Source organism: Pleurodeles waltl, chromosome 10 (genome assembly GCF_031143425.1).
Source record: "Pleurodeles waltl isolate 20211129_DDA chromosome 10, aPleWal1.hap1.20221129, whole genome shotgun sequence".
Lineage (NCBI taxonomy): Eukaryota > Metazoa > Chordata > Amphibia > Caudata > Salamandridae > Pleurodeles > Pleurodeles waltl.
In genome coordinates this window covers 470,945,819-470,965,627 of record NC_090449.1, presented here as the reverse complement: position 1 = coordinate 470,965,627, position 19,809 = coordinate 470,945,819, and positions in this window count along the sequence as shown.

Below are 19,809 nucleotides of genomic sequence, written 5' to 3'. Positions count from 1 at the left end.
TCAAATGAAACACTTTTCGAAGCTGTTTACATTTGGGAATGAGAAGAGCTGTAATGTATGGGCCAAAGAGGCTTGAAATGTGAATAAGAACGGACGATGACATGAATTTGAGAAAGGTAGTTTGTATAGCAGTAGAAAGGTGAAAGAATGAAAGGTGTGAAATAATATGAAGGCAGTCTGGATGGTGGGGTCTCTAAGGATGTAATGACTGAGAGGTGAAATCAGCCATTTGAGAGAAAAAGTTCAGTTTTTTTCTTAGTGCTTTACCACTGACACTTGGGGGCATATTTATACTCTGTTTGCGCCGAATGTGCGTCAAAATGTTTGACGCACAATCGGCGCTAACCCTGCCCCATATTTATACTTTGACGTCCGACCCCGCGGGCGTCAAAGTTCCACCATGTGCGTCATTTGTTGGAAGGGGGAACCTGCTTTGCGTTAATTATATGCAAGGTAGGCATTCCCTTCCAAAAAATGACTTTAAGGCCTGTGCGCCTTATTTATACTCTGACGTCATTTTGACGCACAGGAGGGGGTGGGCCTTAAAAACGGCGCACAGCCCGATGGGTGCCGTTTTTCAACGCCTGGGTCAGGGCAGGCGTTAAGGGACCTGTGGGCTCGGAAGGAGCCCAGAGGTGCCCTCCCTTGCCCCCATGGACACCCCCTGCCACCCTTGCCCACCCCAGGAGGACACCCAAGGATGGAGGGACCCATCCCAGGGAAGTTGAGGTAAGTTGGGGTAAGTATTTTTTTCGTTTTTTTTTTTTGTGGCATAGGGGGGCCTGATTTTGGCCCCCCTACATGCCACTATGCCCAATGACCATGCCCAGGGGACATAAGTTCCTCGGGCATGGCCATTGGGTAAGGGGGCATGACTCCTGTCTTTGCTAAGACAGGAGTCATGTCAATGGAGGTTGGGCGTCAAAAAGAATGGCGCAAATCCGGTTTGAGGCCTGAATTTTGCCTCAGACCTGACTTGCCCCATTTTTTGGCGCACAACCCCCATTTTCCCATACGCCGGCGCTGCCTGGTGTAAGTCATTTTTTTTTTACGCACACCAGTCCGCAGTGCCGGCTAACGTCATTCTATAAATAAGGTGCCTGCATGGCACGTTGGAATGGCGTTAGCCGGCGGTACATTTTTTGACGCACAACTGTGTTGGCGCAGTTGTGCGTCAAAAAGGATAAATATGGGCCTTGATGTTTTTAGTGACAGGGAATAGAGAATGCGGTCGGTTTGAGTGATCAGTAAAATTGTATGTTCAAGAAGCAGGAATTTGGAGAAAGTCTTGAGGTTCAGATGTCTCTAAAGATTCCCCAAAACGTCTCACCTTCCAAAAGAAGTACAGGCACTTGGTTGCGTGTAAAGAATCCTTTTTAAAAGGTCAGTGGTATCTTTGATATAGGATGGCAGATTTTGTATGAAGAGTCGTAAAACATCGTCAACATAGCGGGAAATTTCTCTATTCCTCTGCAACTTCGGTTTCTATGAGCTCCGCTATATTCAAGCTTTCTACGTTACTTAGAGCAGGGCTGATATGAGCACTTTAGTTTATATTATTATTCTTTACATCATGATCTACTATTTTGCTCACTACGGCATAATACAAGTGTACTTCTTTAGTTCTTTAACAAGAATTTTGACTTTGCCTACAGTGGATACTGTCAACACCATTGTGTCTACATTTGGCACTTTTTTGTGTGGCTTGATGCCTTTTTTATTTGAGTAATTTTCAGATATACTGTTGATCATTTATCTGTTACAAATGTATTAACATTGATGCGCTAAAGAACACATTGCGATTTATGAAAAGATATATGTGCCCCCGTTTTCAAATTGGATTTAATACATTTACTCCAGAGGATGTTTTCTTTGTTTATTATGTTGTCAATCACATATGATTACCCAATATCTGTGCAAAATGAGGCTGAGTATTGTGACAAAGGCAAGTGTCCTGCCGAAACACGTCATACTTACTGATGCGGAAGCTTTAAACTGATTCTTTACACGCACCCAGGTGCCTGTTCTTCTTGTGGATGGTAAAACGTTTTTGGAATTTGGAGGGGCACAGAGCAGCAAAACACCCATACTGACACAGCTAGCAATTTGGAGCAAACCGGCACTGCTGTATTGGAGGAGATATCTCTAATGATGGAGGCATGAGCTCAAAGGCAGATCCTAAAAGGAGATGATGACGTTGGTAAGAGACAGTTTGAAGGCTAATTCCTATGTATCAGGGCAAAATTCAGTCCCTGCTTTCCTTTCTAACAAAAGGTACTCAAAAGAGGGCTGATATAATCAGCACTTACAGTACAGTGTTTCATAACAATTTCTACACAGAAAAATAATAACATTTGTGACAGCAGAGCTAAATGCACATTGAACAAAGATGCTGGTTCACTAAGCTTCATTCCAATATTTTTAAGTTGAGCGCACAAGCATCTATATGTGTGCTTTTAACCACGCCCACCGCACGCCTATCACTATCGCTCGTTGTAATGATGTAACATGCCTCCATGCCAGAACACTGGGCATGGAACCAGCTTGTTCTGAGGTTCTGTGATGAGGGTTCTCTGGATGACAGTTGATATGCTGGCTGTTGGTTGAGGCTGTAATAAATACCTCCTACCACATATCTTAATCTGGTGTGGATTCACTTTATTACACTGGCGACGAGGGGGCGGAGAAAGGAACCCAGAGGAAGGGACAGCCTCAACAACAACAAAGAAGGAAGAGCTTGGATTATTTAAGAGAAAAACGGAGATAACTTACAGAGACGTGCTGGGAGAGGATAGAGCGTCTTGCAGCATGTTCTAGCGGAGAAAAGTGTGAAATTGCGGTTGTAGGGGCTTTGTGGAAAGCTGTTTGAGCATTTACTAAGGATCAAAGTGGTCTCTGTATGCTTCACGACGTCAGAAGGTCAGTGAGCAAATGAAAAAGGACTGTAAGCTGTGGGAATTGTTGGCGGCCATCTTGAGTGTGGTGAAAGGAGAAAAACAAGCCAGATTGACTAAAGAAAATAGACTGGATGTTTGGTTGCGGCCATTTTGAGTGAGGAAAACGATCCGAGATTGCTCAAAGAGAAAGCAAGCCCAACTGCCTGAAGAAAACGGACTAAATGTTTCGTGGCGGCCATCTTAGATGAGGAAGAAGGAATTTTTTTTATTTAGAAAAAAAAAAAAAAATTACAGCGCAATTGTTGGAGGACATCGAAGAAGAACATCGACGGTCTATTGGAAGTTGAAACTTAGACGGAGACTGGATAAGGATCACTATATTGGTTTGTGGTCACGGGAATATACAATTCTTTGGAAACTTTATTGCACTTGTGGAATACAAGTATTGGGCGTTGTAAATTGAATTAAACTGAAAAGGTTGTCTCTGCGGTGACAAACACACCTGAAGATCCGTGTTTGATATAGCGGCATCGTGCTGGGACATACGGTGACTGGCACACCTTTTGGACTTTAAGTACTTTTAGCAACTAGTAGGGTTTGGAATATATTGTGGGGAAGAAGTGTTCTACACCTCTTGTGAGTATGCAGAATGTTACGGCGCCGTCGTTTTTCTTGTCAGGTCCAGGAGAACCGGTTATTAAGTGGAAGAACTGGAAAAAGATTTTTGAGAATTATGCCAGGGTGTGTGGTACGAATTTGAGTGGTGAAAGGAAGCAGGCACTTTTGTTGCATTGTTTAGGGGGTGAAGGACAGGAGGTGTTGGAAAATCTACCTCCATTGTCGCAAGCTGATCAGAGGGGGTAGAATGAATATGAAATATGTGCAAGACAACTAGATTTACATTACTTGCCAAAGATTAGTACTATTATGGAAAGGTACCATTTTGGTTTGCGGGAGCAAGGGAAAGAGGAGAGTGTTGAAGAATATATTACGGCTTTACGGAAGTTGGCTTCAAGTTGTAAATTTGGGGCGTTGGTAGAAGAAAGGATTAGAGATCAGTTTGTGCTGAGGTGTTGCAGTGATAAAGTGAGGGAAGAACTCTGGCTAAAGGACGAGCCACCGTTGGATGAGGTTGTTAGTATTGCAAAAAGGGTAGAGCATATGTTAAAATGTGTTGGAGAACTAAGTAAAGCACATAAAGAAGACAAGGTCAGTGTAAAAGTACAAGAAGTGGAGTGTCAAGTCATACAAAAAGATGAGAAGAAAAAGAAGTATGAGGGTGTCCGTGAGAAAGGTGTTGTAATAGAAAATAGCGCAGAAAAGACACAGGGGAATAGGAGGTTTGCAAAACCTTTTCAAGGAAATTGCTACAGATGTGGAAGATTTGGACACATGGCTAATGCAAGTGAGTGTCCTGCTAATAGGATTACTTGTAATGTTTGCGGAAAAAGAGGACATTTTGGAAAAAATTGTAGGATGAGGAATAGGAGAGATTTTAGATCAGAAATAAAGGAAGTCAGTTTTCAAGTTAGTGAGAGTGAGGTGGAACATCCCTCTGAATGGGTTTTGGTGGGGGATGTTAGAGTCAAAATGAAATTTGATTCGTGCTCTCACATCACGTTTTTCTCAAAGGATTTTTTTATGAAGAATTTTCAAGGAAGGAAGAAACTGTTCAAACCTAATATTAAACCTACGGGTTATGGTGGGTTGCCAATTAAGTTATTAGGTTATTTTGATGACTGCATTGAGTACAATGGTAGGTTCACTGATGCTAGGATTTATGTTGCTGAGAGGGGTGATAATTTGTTGAGCTGGAGTCATCAAGCACGTTTGGGTGTCATTCTCAATCCTAATGCACATCCATCTGTTCAGGTACAATCTATTGAGGGTGACGAAAATAAGTTTGTGAGAGCTTTTGGTGAATTGTTCAGTGACACCTTGGGGTGTTTAAAGGGGTACAATCACCATATTAAGTTGAAACAGGGCGCAGTACCAGTTGTGGCAAAAGTTAGACGCATTCCCATTTGTGTCCAAGACGCTGTACAAAAAGAGATAGATAAATTGTTGTCCACTGGTGTTATACAGCCTGTAGAGGCAACGGAGTGGTTAGCTCCCATTGTTGTGGCACGTAAACCAAATAATGAAATCCGTCTATGTGTGGATCTTCGTGCCTTAAATAAAGAAGTGGTGGTTGACAAGTTCCCACTTCCCAATATTGAGGAATTAGTATCATCGTTTGATGGTGCTTGTTATTTTACCACTCTGGATATGGCATCAGCATACCATCAGGTTCCGTTGAGTAAAGAGTGTCAAGAATTAACGGCTTTTATTACGCCAATGGGGGCCTTCAAGTTTTTGCGTATGCCGTTTGGGCTGGTTTCTGCGGCCTCAGTATTTCAGAGGATTATGGAAGATCTTTTTAAAGGCATTTCAGGCGTAAAGTGCTACCAGGACGATGTATTAATATGTGGGAGAGATGTGAGAGAACATGATGAGAGGGTGCATGCTGTGCTTAAAAGGATGCTTGATGCTGGGTTATCTCTTAGGCGAAGCAAATGTAAATTTGGAGTCACTGAACTGGATTATTTGGGTCATCATATTTCACGGCAGGGGGTGAGTCCTAAAAAGGATTTGGTGGACACTATCGAAATGTTAAAAGAACCGTGTACAAAAGATGAGGTTTCTTCATTCTTAGGTATGGCAAAATTTTATAACAAATTTATACGAAATTTTGCAGATAAGACAGTAAATCTAAGGAAGTTGATGTGTAAGAATGCAGAGTTTGTTTGGACGGAAGAGTGTGGTGCAGAATTTAAACAAGTAAAAAATTATCTCAGGAATGCACCAAACTTATAAGCTTTTGTACCTGGGAATCCCACTTTCATTGTTACTGATGCGAGTATAAAGGGGCTGAGTGCTCTTCTTTTTCAGATCAGGAAGGGCCAGGAGGTGCTAATAGCTTGTGCTTCAAGATGCTTGAAAGGGGCAGAGATAGGGTATTCTGTTATAGAGAAGGAAGCGTTGGCAATTTTCTGGGCCATAAACAAGTTCAGAAAATTTGTGTGTGGATCTTCTTTCGTAGTCAGGTCTGATCATAAACCCTTGAAAGAAATTTTTGAGAAGAAGGGTTTGGACTCAATTTCCTCGAGGATCAGGAGATGGGTCATTTCCTTACAGGAGTATAACTTCATGTTTGAATACATTCCGGGAAAGACAAATGTAACGGCAGACTGTCTGTCGAGATTGGTGGAGGTGGTAGAGAATGATAAATCTCAGGATGAAAATGATCAATGTGATGCTGAGTGTGGCATAAGAGTTTGTGATGTTACGCTGGGGGCTGTAAAGGAAGATGAATGGAGGGATGAGTTGCAAAAGGATAGTGAATTGTGTTCTGTGATGTCTCTTTTGGAACAGCATAAGTCTCGAAGTCTGGTTAAACCTTGGTCGTTAGTTGCGAATGAGTTAGCCGTTGTTGATGGTGTTCTAATGAGGGGCACAAGAATGATTCCCCCATTGAGTTTGAGAAAAGTAATCGTGAACATGGCTCATGAAGGGCATATGGGCATTTCTAAAACCAAAGAGCGCATCCGTCAGGATTTCTGGTGGCCTGGATTAGATTTGATGGTGGAACGTACTGTTAGGGAGTGTACACCTTGTCAAGCTAGTGATAAGGTGCTCAAACCAAGATGTTCACCTATGGTTTGTAGAAGTTTACCAAAAAGTCCATGGGATGAATTAGCTATCGATATTGTGGGGCCATTGCATGGAGAACATCAGACTCCTTACCTGTTGGTGTTGCTGGATTTGTATTCACGATGGGTGGAGGTGAGTTTGGTGAGAGAGATCACTTCTCAATCTGTGATCAGTTTTTTAGAATCTGTGTTCAAACGCGAGAGTTTTCCTAACTCTATTCTTTCTGACAATGGTCCGCAGTTCTGTTCTGCTCAGATGGAGGAGTATTTTGTAAAATGTGGAATTGTACATAAAAAAATTGCATTATATCATCCAGAGGCGAATGGTGCTTTGGAGAGATTTAACAGGACTTTAAAAGAGAGTATACAATTAGCAAAGGTAAACTGTTTAGATTGGAGAAAAGAACTGCAGGGTCGTATAACAGCTTACAGGTACACTCCTCATGCATCAACGGGGAAGACTCCTTTTGAACTGCTCAGGGGAAGGTCTCCAAATACTTGTTTGTGTCCTGGCTGGATGGTTGCTGGGAAGGGTTTGAAAAACAATGGTATTGGGGATTGGAGAGACAAAGAAGTGTCTCTGCAAAGCAAAAGGAAGATTTATGTTGATAAAAGGAATAATGCGAAAGTTACAAATTTTGAGGTTGGAGATAAAGTAAAGGTCAAAGCTCCTGTTGGGTGTTAAAATTGGTCAAAATATACCTCTCCAAAAACTATCATTAAGCTGTTTAGAAATGCTGTCAAGACGGATGATGGTCGCATCTGGAATCATAGTCGTGTAGCACATTTTGGGGGGTGTGGTGTGGCCGACAGGAGAGATGATACTTCTTATCGTTTTCCCTCTGACAATGATTTAAGGTCTGATAATACTCGTAGGAGTGTCAGAACACGCAGGTTTCCTTTACATTTGCGTGATTTTGTGTAGTTCTTTCTTCCCTCTTTTTCTTTGTGTTCAAATGTGTTTTTGTTCTCATGTTACTTCTGTTCTAATGTAAAGAGGAAGAAGTGTAATGATGTAACATGGCTCCATGCCAGAACACTGGGCATGGAACCAGCTTGTTCTGAGGTTCTGTGATGAGGGTTCTCTGGATGACAGTTGATATGCTGGCTGTTGGTTGAGGCTGTAATAAATACCTCCTACCACATATCTTCATCTGGTGTGGATTCACTTTATTACACTCGTTCATCGGCTTGCCTTTCAAAAATCCTTTGTTATCATTGGTAACTGCTTTACGTTTGTCCCTCCTTGGGGCAGTTTTGTTACCGCCTTGGCCATCGTCCCTGTTGCATGGATAATTGCACATTTGCCGAAACGTTTGACTGCGAGCAAAGGTCTTTTTCCTTGTGTGTCTCTCGTTCACGCTCACGCTCATGGCTGCCATGGCACTTTGAATCAGCTTGCGTATCTGCACTGTTTTACTTTTCATTTTCAATTTATTTGACAAGAAAAGTCCATTTAGGAATTTACAATGCTAATAGCTCTAACTCAAGCAAACGCGAGACCCATTGCATTGCAAATGCTTGTTTTTAATTGTGTTCATCCTTCGCTTTCACTCCCGTACTGTACTGCACGTTGTCAGACCTTGTCAAGCTAGGGCTAAAGGTTTATTTCATTTCATGAAACAGTGATTGGGCAGTAGTATGGGGTGACATGTTACACCATGTAAGGTGTGGGGTTTGAAGGGTGTTCTCATTGTCTTGATCAAATGTGGAAAGCTTTTTACATCACATGTGCAATTACCAAGGAGGTGTGGTCATCGTGAAATGGGACACAGTGCTTGGCAGTATGATGAATGTGGAAGTGTGAGACAGGCACTCAGTTAATTGTTAGGAGTATGACACTGATCTGCACGTTCCTTTATGTTATTCTTTAATATTCACAGACCATTATGCTAGATACTGCTCAAGGTTGACAATGCTGTGATTCTATGATTATGAGCATGTTCAGTTCAGAAAGGGACACTGGACAAATATCTTCCAGGGAGAATTGTGTTACAGTCATTCCTTATACAATTTAGTTATAAGAGGTCAAAAGCGGTCACTGTATATAGTTAGTTAGGATATGCAGTAGTGGACTATATGAAAGTCTTCCAGTGGCCAATGGTGTGTAGCAGAGTTCTTCAGTTATTCCATGCCTGTCCAGTTGTCAACAAGTAGCCAGTTGCTGTGGACTGGTAAGGATACTGGATGATGGACATGACCCGTAGAAGCTCTGTATTATGTAAGTTTTGGAGGACCATAGGGTATAAGTGAAATATGCATCCCGGCTTGAAACAATTGGCTTCAGTATCGTTGAGTGTTAGAATACTAGTCATGCCCAGAAGTGGGTAGAAGTGCTGGTTAGTTTCCCAGGTCCATCAGTGATGTACTGTTCCGGTTCAGATTTTTTCTTTGAATTCCGGGAAATTGTAGCGCTGTTTTACAATAAGATAAACAAGAGTACAATTCTCAGAATTCTAGTAGAAAAACATGAACTGGAGCAGCACATCATGAACGGGCCTGGGAAACTCGGCAGGGCTGCAGTATGTATCCTGGAGCAACTGATCTTGCCTCTGGATGGGCAGAAAATATATTTTGACATTGCTCTGTGGGTGGGCAGAGAGTTGTATATACTTTATCTTGCGAGTCAGATGTATCATGCCTCTGTCTTCTACTCCTGCGTCCCTCTGGCTCCCACCTGACCTGGGCCTTTGCCTCCTACCCCTCCATGCTTTTCATCTGCTTCTCTGTCCTCATTCTGTCTCTTCCCTGTTAACTCTGTCTTCCGGTCATTTCTGTTTTCTACCAGAAAGAGGAGGGCAAAGACCCTGGGGCAGGGACACTCTAACACAGAGACACTCATGGATGATGATGCCACTAGTACAACAGATGCAGTAGCACTGGACCCTGTGGTGTTTGCTACCCAACCGGAGGAAAGGGGTTTATTTTCCTTCATTGCCTTAGGGCTAATCAAACCAGTGCTTAATTTGTGCTTACAGTATTGTTTCCGGTGCTGAGCACCGGCACTTATTTTTGAGGGCCGGGGCTTGCTCTTCTGCCTCAAGCACTTGCTGCAAGCAAAAGACACATATGGGAAAGACGGATGAAGGAAAAAAAACAAAAAAAGCGTCACAAAGGGAGAAAGCAGAAAGCTTCAAGAGTGAGCTGGAGGGGCAGGTAGCTGCTTTAAATAGATTTAAGAGGCCTGAGATGGCTTTAACATTACGCTGCCTCAATATCCTGTGTTCACACATTTAACTGCAGCAGCCGCATTTTTAAGAGGAGGGCTTTGGGCACCGGCACCTCTTTATTTACAAATTAAGCACTGAATCGAACCCTTGCTACAGCACTGGATACAAATATGTATCTGCCTTGTTCAATAACACTCAGTCCAGCTCACTGCCTGACTGCCTAATCTGGTACTCTGGCATTTTTTGAAGTAGGCGGCAGGCTTGAGTACTGCTTTATGAACTGGATGGGTTGCCGTCACCCATCCATGCCATGTTCATGACTCTATAACTCCATTTTAGAGGAGACCTCTTGCAGTAGGGTTCTGGTTAAAAAAAGAAATTCCAGGACTGAATATAGGTTTCAGTCTGGCACTGGTCAAGGTCTTCCACACCTTTTCCCTTTTTTCCCCAACCCAAATGTTTAAATGAACCACACATAGTCTGCGAAATATCAGCAGGACGAGCACCTTTAATGCAGACACAGATTCCCAAAAAATAAAACTTGCAGTGTACCTACACACAAGTGCACTGAGAAGGTTTCCAAACCGAGCTACCAAAGGGGCTCAACCAAAAACAATTTGCAGAGATAACTTGTGTCCCCTCTAAAGAAGTCATCAGTGCTAAGAGAACTTGTACTATACATATTTTGCACACAAACACTGCCCTTGCTCTTCTCTCACCTTCCCCCTGTTCACTGGTAACAACCATTACTCTTCTGCCCACTCCTCTCTTTTTTTCTCAGACCCTTCCTTTTGCCTGGTGGTTCTGTTGGCCAAATCACCCATTGCTTTCTCTAGAGAAAAGGTCTTCACACTGAGGGGCATGCCCCATTATGGGTCCCTGGTTGTATTCCCAGCAGAGAAAAAATGCCTCAGTAAATACTTGTAAATGAAGATGGCCTGGACTAGCGATATTGTTTATTTGACTGTATTCACTTATATGCATATAAGAACTGTGATCCTGAGCACTGTGGCGGCAGGGGACAATGACCGTGATGGAAAGGTCAAAGACATGTAAAACAACAAAATATTCGGTAGCTGTTCTGTTGTGTTTTTTCACATCCGGTTAACAACATCCAAAATAATGCACACACGCCTCAGGTGATGAGTGGAAAAAGCAACCTCAATCGTTAGTGCAATCACTACAGATGACTGGTTGAGTGGCCAACAGGTCACAGAACCCATTCCTGGTTGGTGCAGTGGAGGCTAGTGGCCTGTGTATTTATAGTGCTACAGTATACCAGTATGTGACAGAAAGCATTGTGAATGTGCATTATTTAAAAAATGTATTACACACAGCGTAAGACAGGGCTTAGGGTGACTACCCGGCATGGAGGCAAATTCTGGACAGGACTGTAAAAAATTCAGGACAAATGGTCAAAATTCAGGACCAAAATTCAGGATGAAGGGTCAAAATTCTGGATAAAAATTAAAGTACAAACATACATTTTACAGACACATCCAAGGAGAGGCCATACCCCACTACGTTATCAGTGCATTAGTTTACTATTTTCTATATAGCACTATTCATTCACTATGGTTTTTTGTGATTGCCTCCTGGTAAGCTACATTCAGGTGTCACATTAGGTCCTTGTTCAGTAGTAAATTAATGACCTTCAGCACTGTGTCAAGGCCATCACCAGTACTCCTTCTTGGAGGTAAAGCAACCGGAAAATTCTGATTATGTTTCTAAATATTTTAAAACCCCTTGCGAACAGGTGGGAATCATTTTTTTAAGTAACCTTAATCTAGTTCAAACAAGTTGAACAGAAACATCTGGCTCACTTCAGCCTTTTGTGGAATTTAAACTTAAAAAAGATTAATGAGGCAGAGCAGATGGTGTGGGCGACAGTCTCACACCTAATCTCAGGATGTGAGGTACCCACAACTTGTCTGTAGTCTCACAGCACTAGAGTGTACATCCAGGACTCTACATTTATCTCAAAACTGGGATCCCAGACTACTAATCAAAGAGATTAAAAGAGGAGGATGAAATTGAGATCAGATGAGAGATCCAAAACAAATTTTCAAAGGGTTGTTGGTAAGCACTGGATAAATATGAAAGGGAAGAGCAAGGTGGGACAATAACCAAAATCAGACAAGATGTGTCCACCATAAGTATGGACTTAGGGCTACCATTCTTATCGGATTTGAATGCCCTTCGTCTACTGATTAGGTGGATGACCACATGGTATGAGCCAAAACCATCTAGGAAGAGAGATTATGTAGGATTGTTTGAATCTGGGTGGTTGGTCATGGATCAGTTGGCTGAAGTATAATAGGTATACTTCGCTAATTTAGGCAGACCTGCTTTGTTCGAGTCACCTTCCTCTATTTCGAAGGGTGATATTACCTGGGTCCGGGAGAATCTTTTATTGCGGGGAAAATCTGAGAGGGAAGCAATTGAGTTGAACAATCCTATGGTTCGTGGCCATACATTGCTTGTGACTGGGACTACTATTGAGCCCTATTTGCTATATACTGTTAAACTCCACCATTGATTTCTCCTAACTAGGTTCAGATTTAATCAGTTTCACAAGTTATTGGCATATCCAAAACCTGACTCATGGAGCAACAATTTGTGACTCTGTACTTGTGACAATTTCTCCTCACAATATTTTGTGTCTATTGTGTTTTTTGTAGTAATTATGAGGTCCCACATAGAATGTTTTTATTACCAATGTTGAAAACTACCTATTCTGTACAAGTGAGGCCTGCTGTTATGTTTTTACAATACTCCTGGATGTATACACAACTTATGCGTTGCAAGTTTTTTAGCTTTTTCATATAGATCGAGGAAATTGCGGGTTGAAGAGGAGGATTCTCGTTGAGTATGTTAAACTGCTTATTCCACAGTGCACTTTTTCCCCATGATGATATTAATATTGTAACCTGTTTTCTAATGTTTTTTTAGAAGGGCATATTCTTAACTATGTGTTGTATTGTGTGAACAGATCACTTTTATATAAAATGTGTGTGATTTATTATGGGTCTGTTCATATTTGTTATGCTGGAGTTAATTTACTGTGGCTTTTTTGTGCATTGTATGTATATTTTTAATGAACATTTACAATCTTGTACAGATTAAATAAAGTAACTTTGACTGACTGACTGAAGTAGGACATGTGTGCTTAAGGTTTATATGTCCTAGCAGGGAAAAACTACAAAAGTTGTTTTTCACTGTTGCAAGACCTATATCTCCCAGTGACTAACACTAGGTTATGTTATTACATTTACTAAGTGATGACTTTGGATTGGGAGCAGATAAAGATGTACTGTAAAGACTCACATTAATTGTAATTTAAAATCATTTTTAATATATAATTCTGAATATATCACTTTTAGAAAGTTGGTATTTTCTTGTCCTAACCATTTGTGCCTTCCTGGGTCACATGACTGTGAATGGCACTGCTTTTGAGGTTGTGTAATCCTGTCAGACAGTGACACAAAGGGGACTAAATGTGGGCAGGGTGGGCCATCCTGTCAGGATGGATGTGGCAGAGCTGTGACTTGCCCCACTTACACTTCAAGGGGCGTCCCTCCAGTGCACACAACAGACCCTGACACCAGCCTTTTGTTGCCCCAGACCTCTTGGAGCCTTGACAAGGGGAAGGGAAAAACTTTCCAGACCCAGATGTGGGGGGTAGGACATGGTGTCCCCGCCACACACAAATACTGGCACTAGGTATCTTAATATTGGACCTCCTAAACTACTCTTTAGTACATCTTGGATCTGTGGACATTACAGTGGAAGGAATTTCCTGCCACCACAGGACTACCCTGCTGTGGTATTCAGCTTTGCTTTTGCAGCACTTTCAGTTTGAATAATGAATTTATTAAGGCACTTCCCAGATCAAATAAAGCATACGAAAATATGAACATGAGCATTTAGCTTGAATGCCGTAAAACATGTGTAGATACCAACATATTCACAGCAGTTAAAAAGTACAATACATGAACAATGAATATGTGTGTGTGTGTGTGTGTGTGCACAGCCAAGCTAGATAATTAAGAATTGAACTCTTCATCCTTGCCAGCACCATCAAGCAGAGAAACCCAGGATGCTGAGGCAGGAGGTTTTCCACCTAATATACCTTAAACAAACCCAAGCGGAAGATTCTACCAATTTCCCCCTCCCTTCAAGTAGGTTATGAAATTCAAGCACTTGCTATACTCGTCTGCATCAACAAAACCAAAGGCTGAGGCACTCTTATCACGTGTGTAGGAAGGTAGCCTCTTTCTAACCTTGTTACCCCTACTTTTGGCCTGTTTGTGAGTATATGTCAGGGTGTTTTTACAGTCTCACTGGGATTCTGCTAGCCAGGACCCCAGTGCTCATAGTGGAAACCCTATTTGTCAGTGTGTTTGATATGTGTCACTGGGATCCTGCTAGCCAGGACCCCAGTGCTCATAGTTTGTGGCCTATATGTGTTCCCTGTGTGGTGCCTAACTGTATCACTGAGACTCTGTTAACCAGAATCTCAGTGTTTATGCCCTCTCTGCTTTTTCAATTGTCACTGCAGGCTAGTGACCATTTTCACCAATTCTGATTGGTGCACTGGAACACCCTTATAATTCCCTAGTATATGGTACCTAGGTACCCAGGGTATTGGGGTTCAGGGAGATCCCTATGGGCTGCAGCAATTCTTTTGCCACCCATAGGGCGCTCAGACCAATATTACACAGGACTGCCACTGCAGCTTGAGTGAAATAACATCCATGTGTATTTTACTTACCTCCTAAGGGAGTATATCCTCTGAGATACTTTTTGCATATTGTCACTAAAATAAAGTACCTTTATTTTTAGTAACTCTGAGTATTGTGCTTTCTTGTGATATAGTGCTATATGATATAAGTGGTATAGTAGGAGCTTTGCATGTCTCCTAGTTCAGCCTAAGCTGCTCTGCTATAGCTACGTCTATCAGCCTAAGCTGCTAGAACACTACTAATCTACTAATAAGGGATAACTGGACCTGGCACAAGGTGTAAGTACCACAAGGTACCCACTATAAGCCAGGCCAGCCTCCTACAACGTGTACCTTCAACATCCCCCATATTTTGTTCCAATACAGTGTGACCCTGGCTAGGAAGAAGACCACAAACATGTTCTGTGTAGAAATCAAGCTTTGTGGAAAAATACCTGCACCACCACTGTGGCAGCACCTAAAAAAGCTGAGCACAAAATGGAGTCAGTGGTCACAATGGAGTCAGTGGTCAATTACAAATAGCATTACAGTCCTGCCTCAGAAGGCATCTTGCTGCTAACACAGGACTGCCTTGCTGCTTGAGCAATGCCTTGACCACAAAAAGGCTGTCCTGCTTCTTGAGGACTGCTCTACTCCCTGACAAGGAAGACTAACCTGCTCCCTTCATCCCAGGCTAACCTGAGAGATTCCAAGGATCAGTTGACTGACCTCCTGTACTGAGCTACAGGGACACAGCAAACTCCACAAGCCTCCCTGAAAATGCCCAGCTGATCTGCTTCAACTGCACCTGCCCAGATCTGCAACTGGACTTGCTTGAACCCTACTGGCCTCTGCTAGAGTGCGTCCCTGATCCTGCCCCAAGAGGTGCCTCCCCCGGTCCTGGACCCTTGCTGGCATCAGAGTGGACACCTCTTCAAGAAAAGGAGACATGCTGATGTCTTGGGCTTCTTGCGAATGGTAAAATTCATGCCAAAACTCTGCCTCTTATGCCATCCCCCAATGTGAAGATCCAGTGAACCTGATTCTCCATGCTACAGGGAAAGTAGGGACAACTGGTAACATGAGATCTGCACTCTTCACTACAGCAACAACAGCCCACAGTGACTGCCAACGAAAAGCTTCAGCAACAACAGTCCCTGATGCTTGACCACCTCTTTCCGCTATAGCAACGCAAGCCACACCACCCGGCCTGCTCCTCATGCTACAGCAACAGTCATCTATGACACTATCTGCTTCTGTCATCGTCCTCCACACCCATCAGGACTCTTCACGTGGGACTATGAGAACGTAACTTTTTCAGTGGGAATAATGGTGTCCATGTATCCAGTCCATGCTCTATATGGCGGCCTGCCTGAAGTTGTGACTTTCCCTCATTCTAGCATAACTAAATGAATAAGAGTGGCACTTTGTGATATTAGGAGCTATATCTATCTAAAACTTTGAAATTGCTTATCTCTGGTTTTACTAATTTGTTGTTTTGGTCTCATTTTATTTATAGACATACACTGTATTTTCCAGATTGGTTTAGCATTTTTATTGTGTTGTGTTTTCACTTTATTACTGTTTATATTGTGCATACATTTTTTAAATATTGCCTCTAAGTTAAGCCTGACTGCTTTTGTGCCAAGGCACTACTGGGTTAAACACAGGTTAATTCAGTGACTTTTTATGGTTCACCCTGGAAAGGACTGTGGCCCTCATTACAACCCTGGCGGTCGGTGTTAAAGCAGCAGTAATACCACCAACAGGCCGGCGGTTAAAAAAATGGAATCACGACCATGGCAGAAACCGTCAACATAGACAGCCGCTTTAACACTCCAACCGCCACGGCGGTAGAAACAAACAGCGCGGCGGTAACCGCCAACAGACAGGCTGAAGGCAATGTACCACCCACTGTATTACAACCGGCCTATCCGCCACATTTTCCGGGGCGGTACCAATGCCATCAAAAGCACGGTGGAAACAGTACTTGGAACGGAAACCACTCACCTCTCGACACCCAACGAGGAACCAGGTCGCCATGGAGCCCGAGTTACAGGTCCTGCCCATGTTGGTTTACCTCCTCTTCTACCAGGAGCAGCAAAGACGCCAGTGACAACCACGGTGAGTACTGCACCTAGCACACAGGGGAGGGGGGGAAGGAAAGAGAGAATGACACACACACACGCAACACGCAACACCCCCACCCTCACCCACTGTAGGAAAGTAGCATCTTTCTAGCCTTGTTACCCCCACTTTTGGCCTGTTTGTGGTATACGTCAGAGTGTTTTCACTTTCTCACTGGGATCCTGCTAGCCAGGGCCCAGTGCTCATAGTGAAAACCCTATGTTGTAAGTATGTTTGTTATGTGTCACTGGGATCCTGCTAGCCAGGACCCCAGTGCTCATACGTTTGTGGCCTATATGTGTTCCCTGTGCGGTGTCTAACTGTCTCACTGAGGCTCTGCTAACCAGAACCTCAGTGGTTATGCTCTCTCTGCTTCTAAATTTGTCCCTAACAGGCTAGTGACTAAATTTACCAATTCACATTGGCATACGGGTACACCCATATAATTCTCTTGTATATGGTACTGAGGTACTGTCAAAGCCCAGCTCACCTGAGTTCTTGTTCAGTTCTGATGGAGGTTGAAGACAATCCGACCCCACCCTGAAACTGCTTGTTCCAGCACACTAGTTTTTAAAACAGTGCACTAAGAACAGAAGCTCAAGGGAAGGGGGGAAGTGGATAAAATAAAAAAGAGAGACAACACCGTTCTTGCGTTTCCAGTGTTGAAGTGCTGCACAAATCTGCAACCCTTTCTGACTTCTGTAGAAACTGGTGCCTAATGAAACATAAACAACGAACAGATAAGTGCAACCTGTTCCTAAATGGGTTCCTGACTATCCCTTTATTTATTAGAAATTCTCTTCTAAAAGTACCTCTTGGATCCTGGTCTCTAGTTTCCAGGTTTTGGAATGTGTTACTGCTCTGGGATGTGTTTTCTATTACTGTAAAGCTTCTAAAACATTAAACAAATACCGTTATCAGAATTACCAATATCAAACATTCATCATAATATAACTAAAGCCTAAATTCCCAATAGCAGACTCACTTTTCCCATATTTCCAGAATCTTTTATAAAACAAATACTGTACTTTTACATCAAAATACAGCATGTAATTTGTGCAAGTCCTTGATTTACTGTTTGCCTTGCTGTTAATGGTTTCCACTGTTCGATTCTTAAAAGTTCCATGAGAAAAAACAATGTCTGCTTCACAAAGTTCCGCAAAATATTCCTGCAACAAAGAGCCCGAATCACAATGTTCGTGGAAGGCACTTCGCCTCAAATTGTCTATACACGAATCCAGAAACCGTTGTCAAAGTTCCCTCAGGTAACAAAAAGTTTTGCACTTACTTGTTGCTGGCAAGAGATACTGATCAGTCTAACCTTGTCTTCTTTCTCTTTTGCAGGTTACTCATAGGAGAGAGGCTGAAGCAAGGAGGAACCGGAAACCGGAAGAAGGAAGAGCCAGAAGCTGCGCCCATTGAAGTCAATGAAAGTCTGTAAAGAGCAGGAGTGCCAGCACCGAGGGATCTGCTCTCAGGTAAGCGGGAGGTAGACGAGCACAAGCACTGGGTGAGGCTCGGGGGATGCCTTTTATAGACAGGGCTGGGTGTGGTTTGAAGGGCTGGGTGTGGTCCTCACATGCTGCACATGTTCTTAGAAGGTGTGCAGAGCTGGGTGTGATTTGAAGAGCTGGGTGTGGTCCTCACATGCTGCACATGTTCTTGAAAGGTGTGCAGAGTTTCAGTTATTATGCAAATGAGTTGGATTAACACATGGCCTAGGGAGGAGTGTTTTAAAGAAGCCTTGGTAAAAGCAAGGCCCAATGTGTAAACAAAACAGCACATTAAACAACATACACAGAAGCCTAGGGGGGGGGAAGGTGAGATAACAAGAAAGGCTTTCAATAGTAAGTTTAAAAGGGAGCTATTACAGAACCCACTAGTGCAGTGAGAGGGGACATGCTCTTTGCTGTGTACAAACCCTAACAGGTACCCAGGGTATTGGGGTTCCAGGAGATCCCTGTGGGCTGCAACATTTCTTTTGCCACCCATAGGGAGCTCTGACAATTCTTACACAGGCCTGCCAGTGCAGCCTGAGTGAAATAACTTCCACCTTATTTCACAGCCATTTACCACTGCACTTAAGTAACTTAAAAGTCACCTATATGTCTAACCGTCACCTGGTGAAGGTTGGGTGCCAAGTTACTTAGTGTGTGGGCACCCTGGCACTACCTCTGGTACCCACTACAAGCCAGGCCAGCCTCCTGCATTGGTTGTGCAGCAGTGGGATAAGTAATTGTAACTACTTACCACTTTGTCATTGCGTACTTTTCATAAGAGAATCATATACAAAACAGTTCAGTGTATGTACACTTAACCAAAACGTTTTGCTTTTCTTCTCTCAAACTTTTTACAAAGTTCTAAAAAGTTTTCTAAAACTTCTAAAAGTTTTCTAAAAGTTAGAAAAAAGTTGTTTTCTCTGTTCTTTAAAAAGTTCTGAAACTTTTTCTTCCTTCTCACTATTTCTAAACCTTTTGCTATCATGTCTGTGGTAGAGTCAGCCCTTAAAATGGTCAGTACAACCTATGACAATTTGAATTACAAGAGCCTAAGGAGTCTCTGCTTAGATAGAGGTTTAGTGATAGGAAACAACCCTACAAAAGAGTTTCTATTTAACAGGCTTATTGTAAATGATGAGCCCCAAGCAGGCACATCAGATGAGAGGTTAATAGAAGGTTCCCATTCTGACTCAGGAGAACACCTTGAGGAGGGTGGGAAGGGTTCTGAACAGGGTCTGCCCCCTAGCAGGACACCCAGTAATGTTGGTAGTAATGGAGGTTCCCATCACAGTAGGGAAGTCGTTATTCCTAGAGGCCACGTTGCTAGGGTTCAGTCAGTTAGGGACAGATCCCCCTCTGTTGTTTCCAATTTGTCATCTGTGTCTAAGCATTCCCAACCCACCCACCCTGAGGATAACTTGTTAGAAAGGGAACTCAAAAAGTTGAGGGTTAAAGAGACCAGACTGAAGCTTAAACAGCAACAGCTTGCATTAGATAGGGAATCTCTAGACCTGGAGAAGGAAAGACAGAGATTGGGATTTGGACCCCCTGGTGGCAGCAGCAGTATTCCTGATAGTAATCCTGTTAGAGAGCATGATTCCAGGAATCTTCACAAGATAGTCCCCCCTTACAAGAAGGGGGGTGACATCAACAAGTGGTTTGCTGCACTTAAGAGGGCCTATATGGTACAGGGGGGTCCCT